Here is a 21,879-nt window from a genome sequence, read left to right as displayed (position 1 = left end):
GTTAATTCGTTTAGGTAACGGTTGCAGAATGTTGGTTGTTCTAGACTCTGATTGCGGAATGATTAAAGTTTGAGGTGAATTCTATGATGTAGAATGCGAAACTGATACGGCAAGGTCAGTTGTAGTAGGCTGGTAGTGTGAAATTGGTAGTCGATGATCCATTGCTCCGTACGGGTGTGCAGCTTGCATGAGCGTTGGTAGATATCACAGTAGCGATGGTGGTGGTTGGTGGTGGATGTGGAACAGTGCGGTTATGATAACCGGTCGGGAATGTCGGTGGTTGAAAACATGTGTTGATAGAGGTGACGGCGGGTGCGTAGTAGTAATGTTGTGGTGGCTTGTGGAGAATATAGGCGGTGGAATGCTTACGTTGTTGGTACAGATAGCAGAAAGTGCCAGTGTTGAAGCTGTAGCATTTTGCAGTAGCGGTGGAACGGTATCGGCATTGCAAGTATTAGCGGTGGTTATGAGCGACGGTGATTGAGCAGAGGTAGTATTTGTGGGATTTTCGGTTTCGTCTGGAATGAGCGGAACTATAGGATTCGAAGAAAATTGAATACGTACTGGAACGTCAACTCTCGGAATTTTATCAGGTTGCGCTAACGATGGTCTACTAGTGCTGCTGGCCCGCGGCCGTTTGTTGTTGTCCTCGAGTATTGATTCGAAGAGGTTTATGATATCGAGATGAAGGTCGTCAAGTTTTTCAAAGAAACGTGTACCATCGTTGACAGAACGTTCGGCTAGATCCCGTGATCCAGAACGGTGGATGCAGTTGGTCCTAGTACAAGTTGTAGAATACATGCGACAGAAAAGTTGCATAGTATCCGTTAAAGAGCTGAGGTGGTTCGCTGGAGAATTAATTGCATAGTTGCATCGGTGGCCTCGTTGCGATTTGGTAATTCGCGGCACTGGAAGCACAGCCAGTATACTCCCGGACACTCGCGAAAAGATTTTACCTGCGAGTTATTTAAATTAGTGCACTTAACGTGGTAAGTTTTGGAACAACACCGACAAACAATGTTGGTGCCTCGCGAGCCAGAAGAACCAAAACAAATATCGGCATCGCATTTGCTTCTTGTCATTATGAAGCTACCGGTAATTAAATGACAGATGCGTGAGAGATGGTGAGTACTTTGAGTGCTGACGTCTAGGAACTGAGTAGCACAAAAAGCAGCTTATTGTCTTCACCAAAAAAAAATTTCTACGAATAACGGCGCACTATGCGTATAGTATGACGAAAGCGATATGTCACCGACTTTGGATGCACGTAGAGCACTTAGCGAAATAAATATTAGAAGGATTGATATGGATTTACACTATTTATAGGCGATTATTTATAGAGCGAAAAATGTAACTTCTGTGGACTCGGTATACACTGAACCAAAAAAAACTGAACTGCCATCTCGCGCTTAGTAGTTCAATTTAAACCGCAAGCTTAGCACTTATGAGCCGAAGAAATTGAAACAAAATATGTACTTTTAGCAAAACCCTACAAAACTCCTAAATGTTCAATTAGAATTGGCTTTTAGTGTAGTACCCGTGTATCGACTTATAGGTTATGACATGAAATTTTTTGAGAAAATGAGTGAAATGTGAAATCATCATGGCTCCAACACAAAGTGGCTAGTGGAAATTCTTTGACGTGGACCAAAAGTCACGAATGCAATCTGTGTGGAAAGAAATATACTATATACAATTTTAGTTTATTTCGAAATGATTGCTGCGCAAGTATCAATTGATTATTAAAGGTATCGATACTTTATTGCCTTTTGATACCTTGTATCGATACTAAAAATTTTGGCATCTTGATACCCTAGGTATCGATACTTTACCTTCCGAGTACCATCCCTACTAGTATGTTCTTGAACATCCGATTCGAGTACTATAGGCTGTTGCTTCGGATGAACCGAACTTTGTCACATGCGGCAGGTCATTAGAGTGTTTGAATAGCTTAGCAGAGTATGGTAATTTTAAACATTTCCAGCAAGAGTGGGGTGGCTCAATATAGAAAATTGTAAATATTTTGCCTTTCCGAAATTCTATGTTAAACTAATCGGTGAATCGATAGTAAACAAAATTTATTTTTTTGAACATTTTTTTTGGAATTTTGGACTACTGCCAAGTGTCGGTAATCCATTGATTGATGAATCAATAGAAGTTCGAATTAAATAATTTTGTAAACTTTATGTGAATGTAGGTAGAGAGGCGCAATGTGAAAAATTGTAGATTTTTAAACCATTGCAAACCTGATACTCTATTGATTGGTTAATCAATAGCATTTCGATTAGGATAATTTTGGACATTTTCAGCGAGCGAAGGGTGGATCTATAAGAATATTGATTGGTTAACCAATAGACTTTCGATTAGGATAATTTTGGGCATTTTCAGCGAGCGTAGAGTGGATCTATAAGAAAAACTGTCAATGTTTAAACCATTGCAAACCTGTTACTTAGTTAATCAATAGTATTTCGATTCGGATAATTTTGGACATTTTCAGCGTGTGTAGGGTGAAAAATTGTCAATTTTTAAATCATTGCAAACCTGGTATTCTAATGATTGGTTAATCAATACCATTTCGATTAGGATAATTTTGGACTTTTTCAGCGAACGTCAATTTTTAACATATTTTATTTTATTGAATTGCATTTCGCACGACAAAACGCGGTACAAAAAAATTCGGAGCTCTAGATCAAAAAAAAATTTACATATTCATAATATTGATAAAATATTTTCTTGAACCACACATGATCCTGATTAGCTCACAACTATTAAAAAAATATTGTAATATTTTTCTACTACATTTAGCAATTATAAAATCCACAGCTATATAAAAATACAATTCGAAATTAATTTTTTCATAGCATTTATTATGCCATATCACTCTATTAACTAGTATCAACACTGCTGGCTGTATTAGCACTTGCCAGCAGTGGTGGTAAATTGCGAACCGAACGCCGATGCTTCTGCAAATTTACTCAAAAATGTTCGCCGAGCGTAAGCATGCGATAGGTTCGAAAACTATTCCCTCGTTTAATGCGAAGGTGTTCTGTGCTCGGTGTTTGGCGAAGCAATCTGATTCGAACCGTTCGGTTGGCGGACCATCGGCGAGGGCCGAGTAAACTGCGTTCGATACGATGGTTTGTTGATTTCAATTCTCGCATCCTGGTTTTGAAATTATCATTATTGAATATTTTGGAAAATTTCAGCAATCGTAGAGTGGCTCAATATGAAAAGGGATTTTTTTTACTCTTGCAAATTCGCTGTTTAATAAACTGGTGAGTTAATAACAAAGAAAATTAAGTAATTTCAGGTATTTTCAACGAGCGTATTTAAATTTGATGTTCTATTGATTGTTCAATCAATAGAAGTTCAACTTGGATAATTTTAGACATTTTCAGAGAGCGTAGAGTGGCGAAATTTGAAAATTCGGATTTTTTTTTTACTAATTCGATGGTTTATTAAATAGTAAAAAATCTTTGGAAATTATCTGCCACCGTAGGGTTTTTCTATTTGAAAAATTGTAAAATTTTTGACTAATACCAATTCGATCGTTTGTTGATTGTTGGATCAATAGCAGTTCGAATTGAATAATTTTGGGCATTTTCGGTGAGTGTAGGATGGCGTAATATGAAAACTTGTAAATATTTTGATTTTTGCTGATAAAATGTTTCATTTAATAGTGAATTAATATCAATTACAAATTCCTCATTTTTGAGATTGTCAGGGAACATAGGATGGTTCTATCTGTATAATGGTAAAGTTTTTGACTAATGTCAATTCGATGCTCTATTGATTGATGAATTAATAGCAGTTCAAATAAGATGATGAATTAATAGCAGTTCAAATAAGCAGTTCAAATCATGATGATGATAAGAACATTTTCAGCGATCGTAAGGGGGTTTAATATAAAAATTTGAAAATATTTTGATTTTTTGTATTTTAATGTTCAATAGATGAGCGAATCTGTAGCAGGTAGAATTGGATGATTTTGGACGTTTCTAGCGAGCGAGCGACGTTTGTTAATTTTGGATATTCTCAGCGAGCGCTGGATGGCTTAATATAGAAATTGTAATTTTTAAACTATTTACATTTTCATGCCAACGGTAAAGCGGGAACCGAGCACCAATGCTTTATACATATTTGTTTAGAAATGTTTTCCTAGCAAAAATATGCAAAAGCTGTTCATTCGGTTTATGGTAAAGTTCGCTTGCTGTTCGGCGGAGCAATATGTACCAAACCATTCAGTTGGCAGACCATCGGCGAAGGTCAATTGAGCTCTATTCGATGCGTAGTTTCATTATTTATGGTTCGATGAAATGCCTACCTACAGCATCAAAACTAAATTCTATTTCAGTTGATGAGCAAAGTAATAGCGCGTTAAAAATTACAATCAAAATGGATCAGGGTCATTTCGCCGAAAGCCATTTCGCCGAAAGCCGTTTCGCCGAAAGTCATTTCGCCGAAAGGATTATTTCGCCGAATGTCATTTCGCCGAATGGGTCACTTCGCCGAATGCCATTTCGCCGAAAGCCATTTCGCCGAAAGGGTCATTTCGCCGAATCCTGAAATCGTAATTAGAATTAATTTAAATTAAAGAAAAACGAAAGATGATAGCGTTAACGCCCGTTTTGTTGACCTACCATTGTACTTCTTGAATAATGATTGATTGTTGTACTCTTGAATAAGGATTAATTCATGAACCTCAGAAAGTAGTTCCCAAGAAAACTTGTTGACTATTAGCTAGTAAGCACCAAAGCAATTGCATAGGTGTATCTACCAGGCAAATGTAGGTGGTATTTTCCGTTTATTAAGTGAAAATGAAAAAATATCTAATGCGGCTACGCCACATCGTTTTGGTTCATGTGCTGTCCGACCTCGCTACCGCTCGTTCGGACCTAACTAAAGCAAAGAAACCTAGCTTTGAGTAGACCGGGCAAACGAGGCGGTTACAGGTTTGTATGCAAGAGGCCGCCGCTTCCGACGGCGGGTCGGCGGCCGACTCAGCTGGCGTCGGCTCGGCGGCTTTGTGCCGCCGAGCCATCTTGGCTTCGGTTATGTGGCTGCGCCACATCAGTTATACAGGAGATATAACATGCAGGAGATATGACCCTTACGGCGAAATTACCCTTTCGGCAAAATGAACCTTTCGGCGAAATGACCCATTCGGCGAAATGACCCTTTCGGCGAAACGACTTTCGGCGAAATGACCTATTCGGCGAAATGACTTTCGGCGAAATGGCATTCGGCGAAACGACTTTCGGCGAAATGGCTTTCGGCGATATGACCCGCTCCCAATCAAAATCACAGGCACTTCGACGATTTGCATGTTTAAATCCGATGGTTCACCACCACTATGTTATATATATATTAATCAATATAGCATCCGATTTGGAAAAATAGTTCACAATTTCTCATATAAAGCTGCCTTACCGCCGAATAAAATGCTTAAAATTCTAATATTCCAATTGCTATCTATTAAACATTGAATTAGCAAAAGGTAAAGTATTCCCAAATTTTTATATTAAGCCGTTCCACGCCCACAAGATACGTATAAAATTATTCTATTCGAATTTAATTCATTCATCAATCAATTAAGCATCGGATCTGCAAATTCAAATACTAACATTTTTCAAATAGAACAACACTACGCTCGCTGTAAATTGGAAATCCTATTAGAACTGATTGATTCATCAATTAATAGGACATTGAATCGACATCAGTCAAAAATTTTAAAATTTTCCGAATAGCACCACCCCACGCTCGTCGAAAATGTCCAAAATTATCAAATTTACATTGCTCTTGATTCACTATTAAATGGAACATGATATCAGCAAAAGTCTAAATATATGCAAATTTTCATATTGCACCACCCTACGCTCGATAAAAATGTAAAAAATTATTTCCAGAATCAACAGACCATCGAATTAGTCTAAGATACAATTTTTGTCGATTTTTCAAATAGAACCACCCTACGGTCATTGAAAATGTTCAAAATTGTTGAATTTTAATTGCTTTTGAATCAATATTTAATAAAACATCAAATTAGTAGAAATCAAAAAATTTACAAATTTTCATATTGCGCCACCCCCGCTCGCTGAAAATGTAAAAAATTATTCAATTCGAACTGCTATTTATTTACTAATCAATAAAGCATCGAAATGAGATTAGTCAAAAAATTTTCTATTTTCCATATACAGGCACCCCACGCTCGTTGTAAATGCCCAAAATTACTCAATTTTAATTGCTATTGACTCACCAATTTATTCAATATCGAATTTGCAAATGTTAAAACATTTTCAATTTATCATATTGAGCCACCCTACGCTCACTGGAAATGTACAAAATTACCATACTCTGCTAAGCTACCCAAAAACTGAAACGTCCAGCCGCAGCTGACAAAGTTCGGTTCATCCGAAGCAACAGCCTATAGTACTCGAATCGGATGTTCATGAACATACTAGTAACGATAGGCTCACAAACTAAAGCATCGGTTCTTTCACCATCAGCATCGCTTCTTGGTTCGGCGATGCTCGCTCGAACAGGCTTCCCAAATGTACCGCCGCGCGACATTATTATTGAGGCTGTCTTGCTACTCTTTCCATGACAGCCTTGTGATAGGTTTCATCACGACAGCCCTTAGACAAATAGTTCTGTACAGCCAACGTTGCCGTCATTCCCTTCGTTCGACAGTTCATTCCATCTCAAAACATTTTGTCATGGTCCACGACAGCCGAAGAAGCATGAAGTTCTCGCTGATGCGACAGTAAACTTCGGGTATCAGTCACTGCGTTGTTTCTGTCGAGAGCAAAATATTACTCTCCCTTGACCAGGTCTGCGACAGTAGCCGGTGCGGTTCAAATTTGTTGCTCTTGGTTTGCTATGAAGATTCGAGGCAAGCATGTGGGTTTTAGTTTTGCCTTTGGTGATTGCTTTGCGCAGCGGTTGATCATTGCGCATAGCAATCACCGTTGTTAAGGCATTGGTAACAATATTATTGATAATTAATAATATACGAAACTACTAATACGAAATGGATGGAAGAACGGACTTTGGTTTAAATGAATAGTCAATTTTTTTATTTTGTTCGATCTTCTATGAATCGATCGATCAATGAAATTCTATAGAAAGAAAAGTTTGTTTTCAAGAAATTATATTCATAATTAAAGAGCTGGGACAGTTCGGCGTGCTCGTTTCAGGCAGTTTACGTTCGGTTTGTGGGCTGTAACAATCATAGTGTAGGCGCGTACTGATGTGCTTGGAGCATTATTCCCATCCTCTTTATCTCTTCCTTCAGAATATCAAAGGCGCGATCGTTTCTTATACAAGAGTGTATAAGTCAATTGAATCAGATTTTAGATGTAAACGGTGAATGAATGTTTGTAGCAAAAGATATATTCAAATTAAAGATTCTGTATTCGATACTAGTTAGCGTGATTCTGAATAGCATTCAACTTTGCGGTCGACTTGTATGTCTACGGGACTATTGCATGGTCAGTGTTGCAATACTACGGACACTAAGAATCTTTCCAAGTCAGAACTGAAACATACACAATCTGACTCGTTAAGTTCGTTATATGTACATTGACCAATCGAATAAAAACCTTGAGTGCAAAATTTGGAGTCGGAATTAGCAATGCAAAAATCATTTAGAAACTTATTTGCAGGTACCGTACAACGTACCTTTGAATGCAAAAACTGAATGAAAAATTGCGGTTCTTCCAAAAAACATGTTTCCAAGCGTGGAATGCAGCATGGTTGCCCGTAACAGATTCGAATGTTTATTTCGTTTTATTTAGAAAAAAGTTTTAGTTCACCAAGGTATTTAATAATGTCTTTCTTGAGTAATATGGTCTCAAGCCTTCCAGACATATCCAGTTATTTTCTATATATGAATAGTATAGTGTTTCTATTAACCTGGAATATATTCCAAAACACATATGTGCTGATAATCTGGAATTCATTTTCTTCCTGTTATGCATTGAATTATCTTATCTCTAGAAATGGCATATTAACTATTATATTATTTTGGTCATAGCTACCAGAAGTTCGCGACTTTTACACACATTAAAACTGTCACTTTACATTGTAAAATTTAAAACTCGGTTAAAGCGCATCTTTCATCAAGTAGAAGCTTGTGTTCAGTATATTTTGAATTCTTTAGCTTAATGTCGTTGTTTACCACAAAACTTGATATAAAAGTAACTGAGGCCCAAATTTATAGCTGCAGTTAAAAGAACAATTTCATGTAAACTTTGAGAAGTATCTTAATCATTTCCTCTATGTCCTTTTACGCTCAATCCAATTTTGGAAATGTAGATGTTTCAATCACGAGCGCACGCAGAAGAAGATGCGGTGCCTTGAAATTTCAAACAGCACATCCAGTTTCTATGCGCTTGCTACAATTCTCGTACACATTTTTGGTTCTCTGTTTCAGTCGGCCCTCACGCCCTCACATTTCGATGCACTATAGATTCATCGTATTGAATTTCATTGCCGGTTCTGGTTAGGAAATTTGGGGATAAGTACGATTACCTATAAAGTACACTTATATTTCCAAAAATGGTAAGTAACAAAAACTACCTAAACATGAATTCAAGCTCAATTTGGTTTTGAAGAATCTTATATCTGCCATTGGAATTATAAAAATTTCATAGTGTGTATACATAGATTTTGATTTTGTCATAAAAAAAGGTTTTGAAATTACTTGAAAATTCGACTAGTGAAAGTTGACATTCGACTAGGATAAGTTAAGCAATTCCTCCGTGTGTATGTATGTGTATTGTATGTGTCAAACAACGTCACTCAATTTCTCAGGCATGACTGCACCTATTTTCCCAAATCAGGCTGAAATGAAAAGGCTGCATAGGTTACTATTGAATTTAATTCGGATCCGACTTCCGCAGTTACAAGTCTAAGAATGTCGAAAATTTTCTACTCTAATTGGCTAAGTAGCTTGTGTCCGCATTAAAAAAATCAAACGTTTGGAACTTTAAATATTGTAAATGAATAATGAAACATTCTGAGAGCCGAGTTCATTGCATATATTTAGCAGTTTTCTTTCTGAAAAGAAATTATGTTAAAAAAAAATGAAAAATGATATATTGAAAAATGTAGGTGTGATTCCCCGGTGAACGACCACAATTAAGTTTGAAAGCGGGAATAAATAAATATAATAATAATAATAATAATAATAATAATAATAATAATAATAATAATAATAATAATAATAATATTAATAATATTATTAATAATAATAATAATAATAATAATAATAATAATAATAATAATAATAATAATAATAATTATAATACTCAGCACGTTGAATAGTAGCCATGTGATCATTGAGTTTGCTATGTCCAGTCAGAGCTCTGACCAGAATACTGCAATGATGCTTGGAAAAATACAGTAGACACTTTGACATTTTCAGATTTAAATCTGGTAGACATGCTTTTGTCTGAGCGCAAGTTTGCAAGCTGCGCCAGTAGCTGGCATGTTTGGATGCAGCCCAAGAACGAATCTTGTGCTTTATCCAACTAGTTGAAAGTGGTAAAGCTGGTTCAGGACCAACGAAATCATTCGTTTCACCAGCTCTAGCCAACTCATCAAATAATAATAATAATAATAATATTGTGGCTGTCATTTCCGACCCTAAAAAATTCATTGGTTTAGTTATCCTAGGAGAAACAGAAAAATCAAAACGTCGTTATTCAGAATAAGGGTGCAGAAGATATTTTCGGAGTATTATCAATGAATGCTAGTGTATCTGTTTCTTTAGGAATAAGAAGGAAGCACTAAGGATGAATACTTCAGTAATTCAGATATATGAGCCGTTACACAAAACTCTGTGTTTATCTTTTAATATTCGTTAGTTATTAAAATTCATTGCCTTCGCCGACAGTATATATAAATCTAAAACAATTTCTTTATTTCACAATGGTAATGTAATGAAACCCTAAAATTTCCTGCAAAGTTAATCCCAACAACGCAATCGTATGTACTAGTACCATTTCATTGAGGCAGCCGAAATAGTGCGAGCGCACTATGAACCACAGCTCGTCTCCAGAAACAGCCGGTTTATTGCTTCAAGAGACATTGATGAGACAGCCGGCTTGCGACAGCCCTTCGTAAAAGTAATTCCCTAAAAATCAAAGGATGTCTTCGATTTTCTAAGGCTGTCCCCGTAACATTTTATGCGAATGAGCGAACAGAAAGAAACAGGATACAAACAGCCCGTTCGGTTTGACTACTCTCCGGATAGAATACTCTCATCAAACTGGTGAGTAGAAACTGTCTCAGTGACAGCATTCATTTAGGCATGCGAGCGCTGTTGCCATTACAGTTCGGCATATGCTTGCACACATATTGTAGACTGGGCTTTCGACTTTGCGCTCCGACAGTTCATGCTATCTCGTGGCGGATGTCATTGAAGAGCAGTACTGCTGGGAAGCCTGCGCTCGAACGATGGTATCGGCAAATTCATACTCGCGATGGTGGTTCGCTTTTTGGTTCGGAACGAACACGTTTTACGTGTTCGAAATCGATGCTTTACCACCACTGCTTGCCAGACGCTTAATTGCACTGCCAATTAAGTCACGATTTGCACGTAATTTTAAAATATTCTGAATGTTGTCGGATCGCACTGCATTGCGTTGGTGGGACAGCGAGAATGACTTCTAAAATTGTCCAGAACATGGGAGAGTCATACTTCTGTGTAATCCAATACTTCATTAGGTTGAAGTCTGTGTCCGCATCAAACCCCTTTTTAAACCGGATCGCACGAATTGTCCACTCCAGTGAAGTCTGTTGACTGGAAGATAATGTACCAGCTCCAATCATCTTGCTTAAATATGCATTTAAACTAAAACATTTGGAGGTTGCCACACTATCAGGTGTTGTATTAATGGTGTTTTTACCTTCTTTTATATACATAAAAATAGGTATAGAATTCGCTCGAACTTTCGAAAAAAATTCCGAGGCCCGGAGGGCCGAATGTCATATACCAATCGATTCAGCTCGACGTACTGAGCAAATGTGTGTGTGTCTGTATGTGTGTTATCAACTAAGAGGTCGAGATCTCAGAGATGGCTTGACCGATTTTGATCAAACTGGTCGCAAATGAAAGGTCTCCTCGTCACCCAGAACGCTATTGAATGGTTTTAAGATCGGATGTTCACTTTTTGAGTTATACGAAGTTTTATGTCAAAACTTTCAGTTTTTTGACAGTATCTGTCACAATTGACCTCGAAAACAGAATATGTTTTCAGACTTAGATTCCGCACGGTGACAGCTATCCAAAAAGCTATAGATTGTTAAAATCCGTCCATTTTTAACGGAGATATCGAAATTTTTGTGTAAGCGACTTTTCCCCCATATTCCAGCAGTAGAAGTTCTGAGCGCTGTATGGCAAAGAAAGGCTTGTGAGCAACGTAAAACACGATTTTTTATACTGTTACATACAATTGTTTCTAAGTACCAAAAAGACTGTGTACAGCATCCTTTTTCATGACATTTTGCCTCGGACCGATTTTAGCACGGTTCGTTTTTGGCAACAAAATCGTTCGAATATGACAGACATATTGGAAAGATGGCAGTACTTCCGAATTCAGAACAATTTCATAATTATATTGATTTAAACTACTCACAGCAATAAATGCTGGAAGAACATAACACCCATATACCATTCGAATCAGTTCGTCGAGATAGCAAATGCGTATGTGACAAATAATTTCACTCAATTTTTTACCTTTTTTTCGAAGATGACTCAACCGTTTTCTACAAACTCAGATTCATATGAAAATTCGTATGCTCCTAAACAAGGTTCCTGAATAATGTTTGGATCCGACTTCTGGTTCCGGAACTACAGAATGATATGTGAAACAAAATTGAAATTGTGTAACTCGTAGATGGTTGAACCGATCTAAGACTCAAATGAAATCTAAGAATCATCTAAGATTTGCTGATTTGAATAGTCGACAACCAAAAAAAACTTATTTCAGTTTTAGTGGTATTCAGTTTTCGATTCGGAAGGCACCCAACAATTTAACTCGTACTACGATTTCTCAAAGATGTCTACACTGATTTTTAAACATTTTGAAACAAATGTAAACTACGCCGGTGAATTTGTCTGACTTCGGCTACACCGATTTTCGAATTCCGGCTCCAGTATCGAATCGTTTCTCAAAGCTCAATCGTTTTCTCAAATAAAGCCAAATCGAATTTCAGAAACAAAAATTCAAATTAAAATAAACTTATAGTCTCACACAAAATTAATTAATTTTATCCAATGCAGACTTCCGATTCTGGAATTACAGGAGGATGAATTTTTAAAATTCAAACCGATATAGAAGATGATAATCCCGAAAAGCTTGAAAGTTGGACTCAAAACTATTGCAATTTATTCGTCATATAGCCATACGAATCGGTTTGAGTTAAGCTGGTTCCTGAATACCGGCTGAATACCGGCTCGAAAAATTGTGTACAAATGGTGCACAGAACGCGGACGAAATGCAATCAATTCATTGATTGCATTTCGCACTGCCTTTTCCTTCCATTTTTGCTAACTTTCTCAATGACAGTCCGCGTTCTGTGCACCATTTGTACACAATTTTTCGACGTTGTTCTGCTGAAAGTCCACGCATTTCGAAACAAACTAATGAAAACGAATAAACAACTTCACAAGTGGTTAGAGACGAGTGTAAACAACAGGACGCAGCCATAAAAATTGACAGATTCTGAACCATCGCGAAATTGCAGCGGTTTTAACGGTAATTACAGTTTTTTGTCGTCTTTTTAATAAAGTGTTCGGTGAGGATAACACCTGAAATGAAGGCGTTCGTGCTAAAGAAGGAGGTTTCAGTTCGGGATGTGGCCAAAAAAGTGGGCACTTCAAAGTCAAATGTTCTTCTAGCGTTTGAATCTTCGAACCTACATTGATTGCATTTCGCACTGCTTTTTCCTTCCATTTTTGCTAACTTTCTCAATGACAGTCCGCGTTCTGTGCACCATTTGTACACAATTTTTCGACGTTGTTCTGCTGAAAGTCCACGCATTTCGAAACAAACTAATGAAAACGAATAAACAACTTCACAAGTGGTTAGAGACGAGTGTAAACAACAGGACGCAGCCATAAAAATTGACAGATTCTGAACCATCGCGAAATGGCAGCGGTTTTAACGGTAATTACAGTTTTTTTGTCGTCTTTTTAATAAAGTGTTCGGTGAGGATAACACCTGAAATGAAGGCGTTCGTGCTAAAGAAGGAGGTTTCAGTTCGGGATGTGGCCAAAAAAGTGGGCACTTCAAAGTCAAATGTTCTTCTAGCGTTTGAATCTTCGAACCTACATTGATTGCATTTCGCACTGCTTTTTCCTTCCATTTTTGCTAACTTTCTCAATGACAGTCCGCGTTCTGTGCACCATTTGTACACAATTTTTCGACGTTGTTCTGCTGAAAGTCCACGCATTTCGAAACAAACTAATGAAAACGAATAAACAACTTCACAAGTGGTTAGAGACGAGTGTAAACAACAGGACGCAGCCATAAAAATTGACAGATTCTGAACCATCGCGAAATGGCAGCGGTTTTAACGGTAATTACAGTTTTTTTGTCGTCTTTTTAATAAAGTGTTCGGTGAGGATAACACCTGAAATGAAGGCGTTCGTGCTAAAGAAGGAGGTTTCAGTTCGGGATGTGGCCAAAAAAGTGGGCACTTCAAAGTCAAATGTTCTTCGTGCGTTTGAATCTTCGAACCTACAGGGTCCGGCACTCGAAGTGTAACCAATTTAAAAGGCCATAAATTCAGTTTGGGAAATTACTTTTACTTAATTCAAAGTACAAAATGTGTAAAAATAATACAAAATTCAGAATCAATTCTATTTTGCTCGATATGACCACCTTTTGGTCTTGAGACGGTCAAAAAACGAATCGCAAGCTGCCCGAATGTGACTTGCAGGTATTTTGGCCCACTCGCGGACAATAACTTTTTTCAGCGCCTCGAGACTGGTGTATCTTTTAGTTCGGACTTTGCTCTCCAAAATGGCCTAAAAAGAATAATCCATTGGATTCGCATCTGGTGAATTCGAGAGCCATTGTGTGGACGTGATGAAGTTCGGAACGTTGTTTTTCAGCCATTCTTGGTTCACTCGAGCTTTGTGAGACGGTGCCGAGTCCTGCTGAAACGTCCATGGTCTGCCACCGAAATGTTTGTCTGCCCACGGCTTCAAAGCAACCTCCAGAATACTTTCCCGATATGTCGCATTTACCTTGACGCCAGGCTCGATGAAAACGATTGGAGAGCGCCCATCTGCGGTTACAGCGGCCCAAACCATTATCTGTTGCCGGTGCTGCCTCCTGGTGGCCAATCGATGACTCAAATTCTCGTATGAACGGTCGGTCAAGTAAATTTTCTCGTCAGAAAATACAATGTTCGGAAATTGACCGCTTTCGGCCAAACGAAGCAACTCCTTCGCTCTCTCAAGTCTAACTTGTTTCTGCTTCGGTGTGAGATCATGCGCCTTTTGGATCTTGTAAGACTTGACCTTCAGATCATTTTTCAGTATGCGGCGGATGCTACGGTCGAATATTTTCAGTTCTTTTGCCATTTGATTGGCACTTCGTCGAGGATTTCGTTCAAGTCGTTTCTTCACTTTTTGAACCATCTCACGTGACGTTGCAGTCTTTTGATGACCACCTCCATGACGTTTTGCGATGCTACCAGTATTATTGTAACGAGTTATGGTGCGATAAACAACAACATTATTCACTTTAAGGTGTTTGAGCTCACGAACAATCGCTGGTTGTGATTTTCCATCTAAATATAAAGCAATCACACTATTACGTTTTAAATCCATCACTGATTTTTTTTTCGCGTTCACTTTTGGCAAAATGCTTTCTTGCGCTTGTAAACAATACAACTCCGAACTGTCATTTAGCAAATTTCTAGAGAGCTGATGCCCGTGCGTCAGCTGCGCGAGCGGTCTGAAGTTGGTTACACTTCGAGTGCCGGACCCTGTATAAGAAGCAGAAACAACCAAAACGTAGTCCGAAACAAGAAGCATCGATCAGGCCGAGGGTTCGAATGCTGTACAATACGATTCTTGCTGGAAATTTGAACGAAACTCGATTACAAAACCTGTCCGGGACCACAATATTATACGGTGCGAGAAGAGCAAGTGTTAAACCAGTCCGAGACAACGATTTAAGTCAAAAAATTTGGTAAGAAAGCTAAAGTCTGGCAAACAATTTGTAGCTGCGGTAAGGTTTCGAAACCCTTCATCACCACAGCTTCAACGAACAGCGAAATACACATCAAGTAATGTTTACAAAAACGACTTCTACCCATGATTCGAAGCCACAAGGATCCTGTTGTCTTCTGACCAGATATTTCTTCTTGCCACTACTCGAAATCAACGGTAGAATGGTATACTATAAAAAATGTCACTTTCATCCCAAAAGACATGAATCCACCAAATTGCCCACAACTTCGATCAATTGGGGAATATTGGGCATTAACGAAGACACATCTTAGGAAACATGTCTCGGCAGCCGAAACCATTCAACAGATATGCACCTCACGTGTATCACTGCAGCGGTTAGAAGTTCTTGTCGCGCAACATCCCATTCGCTGTGGTTGGTGCCATTGGAAAAGCTACCAATATTTGACAGTTTGTAAAGTCAGCCTGTATGGACTAGGCAACAAAAAAAAATAAAAAACATTTCCGATTTCCGATTCTATACAAGGTTGGCTGAGCTCAACAAAAGTTGGGAATGTTCTTTTTGTTAGTAGCCATCAAAGAAGTAAGAAGTGCGCGCGATTCTCCCGATTAAAGTGATTTGCTTAAAAAAATAATGTGATGTACCAATTTAATAATGTTATCCTCTCTTATAGCTTAGTGAAAATAAAAGTCAGTCAGCATTTATAATTTTACTAAAATTATTCATACGGTTAGTTAAATTACAAACAAAAAGTGTGTCATACAAATTAAAACATGTACTTGTATCTAATAGTGTTAAAACAGCGACAAGGCATCCACAGTTAACACGAAAACATTGGAAAATTTGTTAAAAGGTAAAATAATAAAATAAATTCTGTATAGTGGATATAGGTTGTACTTTAGCAAACACGTGACAAAATATCGAATGTCTTCTGGGTAGGCCCAGCGGCCTTTTTGTTTTTGGGCTGGAGACTTGATCCGAAGCCATTTTCATTTACAGTGACCAACGGAGAGAAATCTGACGCGGTCCAACCGCAAGCCACTAACAAGGCAACTCCGACCTCACTAGTTCCACGTCAATTGGTGAACTATTAAAGACAGATTCGATAAACATCAAGGCATACAGGATAAGTAAAACAATCCCATGTGACGTCACATAGATTTAAGAAAATCTATTTTAGGCTAGCAATAAATTTGTTAATAATGATCAGAAAATCTGTGGCAGTTTAGATTGAAAGGGTAGTTATTATTAGTGTGGTTACACACTAGTTTGCATCGGTTTCCAGACTCGAAAAGGGGCCTTCAGCCTCAAGGAAAGATTCCCAAATTTTGCTTTTGAGTATTTGGTAAACTAGCATTTGCGCCTATTGGTCCACATTGACCATTACCTGCAGTGAATGTTTCGTTTTCCTAATGTTCCCGTTAGCAAAAGAATAGACGTGGTGAGTATATGCTAGCACCGAACGTTGAACAGTAGTAGCGTGAATAACCCCTCCTCAGCCATCCGATGAGCGAGTTGGGGGGCATCAAATTGGCGCCCAACTCCTAAAACCCAGAATTTTTCAAAACCCCAATCGGGGAGATTGAAATCAGTACGCTGATTAATATTTAGCTTCGTCCTGTAACCCACCGGTTCCAATCCGTTTCTCAAAAGTAGATTTTTTCCATTTTCTTATGTACATTTTTTTTTTAATCACTGTAAAACGTTTGAAAGTATCATGCTAGTTGAGTCAATATACTGCAAACAATGTTGCAGCTTACTATCAAGGTACGTTTCCAATGGGTACCTAATTTGAATAAACGAGCTTTGGTAGCGAGATGGGGTTGACTTAGCAAGTAGTGATGCTGTGAGAAGTGACTCAGTAGGAGTTTCAAATATAATCAAATGACCAACTGACGGGCAACTTAAAATTTTTATATTGATTTATGTAACTTTTAGTTTTAACTACATTCAATGAACTTAAACAAAATTAGATAAATTGCGCCAAGTCACTTCTCTCCATTTAACACTCATTAAAGATAGGTTACTAATAATTTAATCTAAAATTGTGTACACCGGAAAACATCCTTTTACTCATCCCAATTTTTAGATGAGTTCTGCTTGACATCCATCGCTGGTTATTGCCCAGTGGTACCACAGTATCCGTTCTTCGAGATGAGCTTGAGACGAGCCCGAGCCGAGCTATAAAAGAGGTCAGGGTAAAGGCGAGGTCTCTCTTGTATAATTTTGACACTAGTACGGTTCGGAACGTGGTGATACGACGCGCGGGTGATCAAAGGATCACCAAAAAGTTACGATCGGGCTAACAAAGTGCGGAGGTGAAGTCGCAGAGTGGTGGACTCAGGTCCCAGTGTCGCCAAAAGAAGATCGGAAAAGTGAACGTTAGAGATCGACTTTTAGTGCGAATGCCCGATGTGTGTTAAGTGACTTTCACCTCCTCTAAAAAAACCCACTCTAAAGTGCACAATGAAACAAAATCTAGTGTCGCGTGTCGTATAAGTTCAGACCGTCCATCAATATACGGTCCCCGTTCCGGCCACAAATTTAGAATACACCAGTGATATTGGCCTAAAGTGTGTAGTACCCTCCCAGGATACGGGTGCTAGTGATATCGACGGAGACAGCCTCAACGAAAGGGACCTCGGCCATAGCGCTGGCCGGCTAACGAACGGTGCGACAGCCATAGTACGTGTACACGTGCTCACTCACCAAGGTATGTCTCTTTCGCCATCTTTCTCGCTCGGAGTGCTCTGATCTCGTGCATCGGGATCGCCAGCAGCAGTTGTTCGGATATCGTCGAAGGCGCCCCACCGTCCGACGGCCGCAACGATTATGCATGCCAACGTTTTTTTTTTGTGCGCAAATGTTTAATTTACTTAAATAGTTAAATAAATTAAGCCTTGTTACATTATTTCCTGATTTTCACAAATGAAATGCTTTTGATAATAATTTTTTTATGCTTACCTTAAATAAAATTACCATGAGTTTTGAACTTCTAATAGATTTGTTTAATTATGTATAGTAAAAGAAAATTGTGAGACCTTTGAGATCCGGGTAAGTGTTATTTTGTTGATCGCTCCCCTGTTGCCCTGAGAGTTTTATGCAGGTTAATATTAGTTCAAATAAGAAATTTCAAAGAGCTGAACCAAAGTTTTGTTACAATTGGCGCCCAACGTAAATTTACAAAAAAAATATATTTCTTTCGAATATTTTTTTTTCATTTGTGAAGGGGAAGATCGATAAAATAACACTTTATCGCGATAAAATTCAGTCTGTTGTAGATATGGTGGATGATACAATGATTTAACCTTGAAGTTCGACGTTCAAAGGCACGAAAAAGAGATTTCGTCATTAGCAGATGAATAAATCCAAGTACGATATTTATACGTTTCATTTCGCCCAGTGTAAAATAAGTTGTTATGTAATATTGCTTTATAAATGAGTTTACATAAGTGTCACGCGAAAATGGAATCTTATAACTCCTTTCCCGAATCATCGAATCGGCATGAAATATTTACAGAGTGGTATTATGATATGCGCCCAGATTTATTAACCGATGAAGAAATAAAATTTGAGTTGATTGTTCGACAGATTCTCATCGATGGGGACCGCTCGAAACTGCTACGGTGTTTGCGAGGAAAATTGAAGGCAGAAAAGCAAGGAGATGAAATTCCAATAAAAACATTTAAGGGTAACTCTAGTCAGGAAGAAGAGGTATGTAGGAAAAAGTTAGAAGAATTAGAAAAGGTGTTCCGCGAAAAAAAAGATGGGTTCGTATCGGGAAAAGATCGTTTGCTACATCTAGGTGGGCGAATTCTTATGGTTATGAGTCAGGCGGAAGGCAATATAAAAGATGATCTGGAAACACTATTCACAATTGTTGTTGATCACTTATATTATTTTTTTTATAAAGCGGTTCGATTTGATTTAAATGATGAACCATCAGAAATGTCAGATCAGGAAGACATAGAACCGGAAACACCAATCCAAGAAACTTTGACACTAGAATCAATTTTATTAAATCACCCAGAGGCAGAAAAAATTGAAATTGACCGATCGATTCTTGTAAAGGAGCTTAGCATGCGAAAAAAGGGAGAAGAGACCGAGAGCCATCTCAAAGAGGTGATAGCCAATCTGGAGTTCAAATTACAGCTATCTGAACAGCGTCCAGTGGTTCGAGATTGTGGTGCTCAAACTGAGTTTCTCAGTATGGGTTCCACATTGGGTAACCCGGTAGGTTTCCAGACGTCACACCGTCACCTTTCCCATGGAATTACAACAGAATCGGAATATAATTCGAACAATACGCAATTCAGAGCAGGTATGGAAATGTCGTATACCAGTACATCGGGTGTACCAATCTATTCTTCATCATATTCAAATAACTTCACTCACTCTCATTTATCAAATCCCATTCATAGTTCGGCTGTGCCTTGGTACCGCCCATATACGAGCCATTTGCCGTGCTCGTCAGTTCCAAATCCAATTCCGTCCACTTCAATTCAGCCGTCCATGTTTAGTTTTCCGGCGGCACCATTCGAAGCCAATCAAACCAGTTACTTTCAACCACACTCTACTAATAATTTTGCTTCTACTTTTTCGGCAGCACCCGAGTGCATGCCACAAGGCTACCCTTCGCTACCTGATAGAGAATCATTTCGTAACTATCAGTCAAACTGGGGTTTGCAGCCCCCAATGCAACACCAAAGAACGCTTCCCGTGTCAAAATGGGCAATTGAAAAGTATACAGGTGACGACCAAGGGCTACACCTGAACGAATTTTTGTTTAAAGTGAGAAGTTTAGCCCTCTCAGAAAAAGTATCTGATCAAGAACTCTTCGACTCGGCCTTACATCTTTTCAGTGGACCAGCTTTAAATTGGTATCATTCGATGCGATCAAGCGGTCGCCTTATTAGTTGGGATCATTTAGTCCACGAGCTTAGGAACGCATTTGCACATCCAGATTTAGATAGCATGATAAAAATTAAAGTTTATTTGCGTAAACAGCAACGTAATGAATCATTTCAAGCGTATTATTTTGATTTAGAAAAATTATTCCGTTCAATGCCATCTCAGTTACAAGAAGATGAAAAAATGAAAATAGTACACCAAAATATGCGTTCCGATTATCGACGTCAACTAACGTTTCTTCCTATTAATGATTTGCACTCCTTAATCGCAGCAGGGCGAAAAGTAGATGCCAATAATTTTTCGTTATATAACCGCATGTTTGGAACTGAAAAACCAGTAAACTTGATCTCGTTGCAAAAGGACAAGAACCCCGATAGCAAGAAAAGTTTCAACAACTCAGCTAGCCAAAATATAAATTTAAATACTCCATTAACTAAACAGAATAAGTCAACATAATTATCCATTAACTAAACAGAATAAGTCAACAATCTCAAAAATATCAAAAACAAATTAATAGAGTAGCATCGGGTATACAAACACCCGGTCCAACCCTTAATCAGTTGGTTGCTGCATACAGGCCACCACACTTTAAAGATTGTTATAATTGCGGGAAATCAAATCATCAGTATGAACAATGTCGTGAAGCCATGAAGGTTTTTTGCTTAATTTGCGGATTTAAAGGATTTGAATCCCTTAACTGTCCGTATTGTAAAAAAAACGGGATTCAGGTGGACGTAAGTCGCCCTCCACCGAGTCTACCCCCGCGCATGTGAATACAGTATTATCCCATCTTGATGTTAGCCATTGGTGGCAACCCGCCCCCGAAACCATTTATTCTAACCCTACTGAAGTTAACCAAATAACACTATCTAATAATCACGATAATCGACCCTATATCCACGTTAAACTATACGGGGTAGCATCGAAAGCGCTTCTAGATAGCGGTAGTCAATCTACGATGATTAATTGTTCTATGTACTCGAAGATTAAAAGTCATCGACTGCAATCTCTTTCTCGCCCCGTTATTTTAAAAACCGCGGGAGGCGACATTTTAGATATAATCGGAGAAATCAATATACCGTTCACTTTTGAAGGACGAACTAAAATACTTCTCACCTTAGTTGTTCCCAGATTAGCCGTTGACTGTCTGTGTGGAATGGACTTTTGGGAAAAATTTAACATAGTCCCGATGGTCCAATACACCGCGTCGGTAGAAGAATTGACCCTTCCTTCAACCACGGATTTCACACTGACGGAATTAGAGGCAGCACAAATAGAACAAGTAAAAAAATTATTCAATGTTGCAGAGCAAGATGTAGTGTCAACCACTTCTCTCATTAGTCATGTGATCGAGTTGAAGGATGAATGGCAAAACAAACCCGCCGTCAGACAATTTCCCTACGTCATGTCACCAAAGGTGCAATCGTTGGTAGCAGACGAATTAGAAAGAATGTTAACATTAGGCATAATTGAGCGAACAAATTCTGATTGGTCCCTAAATGTCGTTCCCATAATTAAACCTACAGGAAAGGTACGTTTGTGCTTGGATGCAAGGAAAATAAACGAAAGAACATTGAGAGACTCATACCCGTTAGCGCATCCAGCACGCATACTAGGTCAACTACCCAAAGCCAACTATTTATCAACTATTGATTTGTCCGAAGCCTTCCTTCAAATTCCTTTAGAAAAGAAATCAAGGAAATGTACTTCGTTTTGTGTGCAGGGCAAAGGTCTGTTTCAGTTTACCAGACTCCCA

General features: G+C 38.4%; 1 pseudogene; it reads right to left on the bottom strand.

The window, feature by feature from the left end:
* Positions 1-204: 204 nt before the first annotated feature.
* Positions 205-21,879, bottom strand: part of LOC131434036 (uncharacterized) — a 42,137-nt pseudogene continuing 20,462 nt past the window's right edge.

This window comes from Malaya genurostris, chromosome 3, assembly GCF_030247185.1.
Source record: "Malaya genurostris strain Urasoe2022 chromosome 3, Malgen_1.1, whole genome shotgun sequence".
NCBI lineage: Eukaryota > Metazoa > Arthropoda > Insecta > Diptera > Culicidae > Malaya > Malaya genurostris.
The sequence above is the reverse complement of the archived record's forward strand: the minus strand, read 5'-3'. Positions and strand labels throughout refer to the sequence as shown.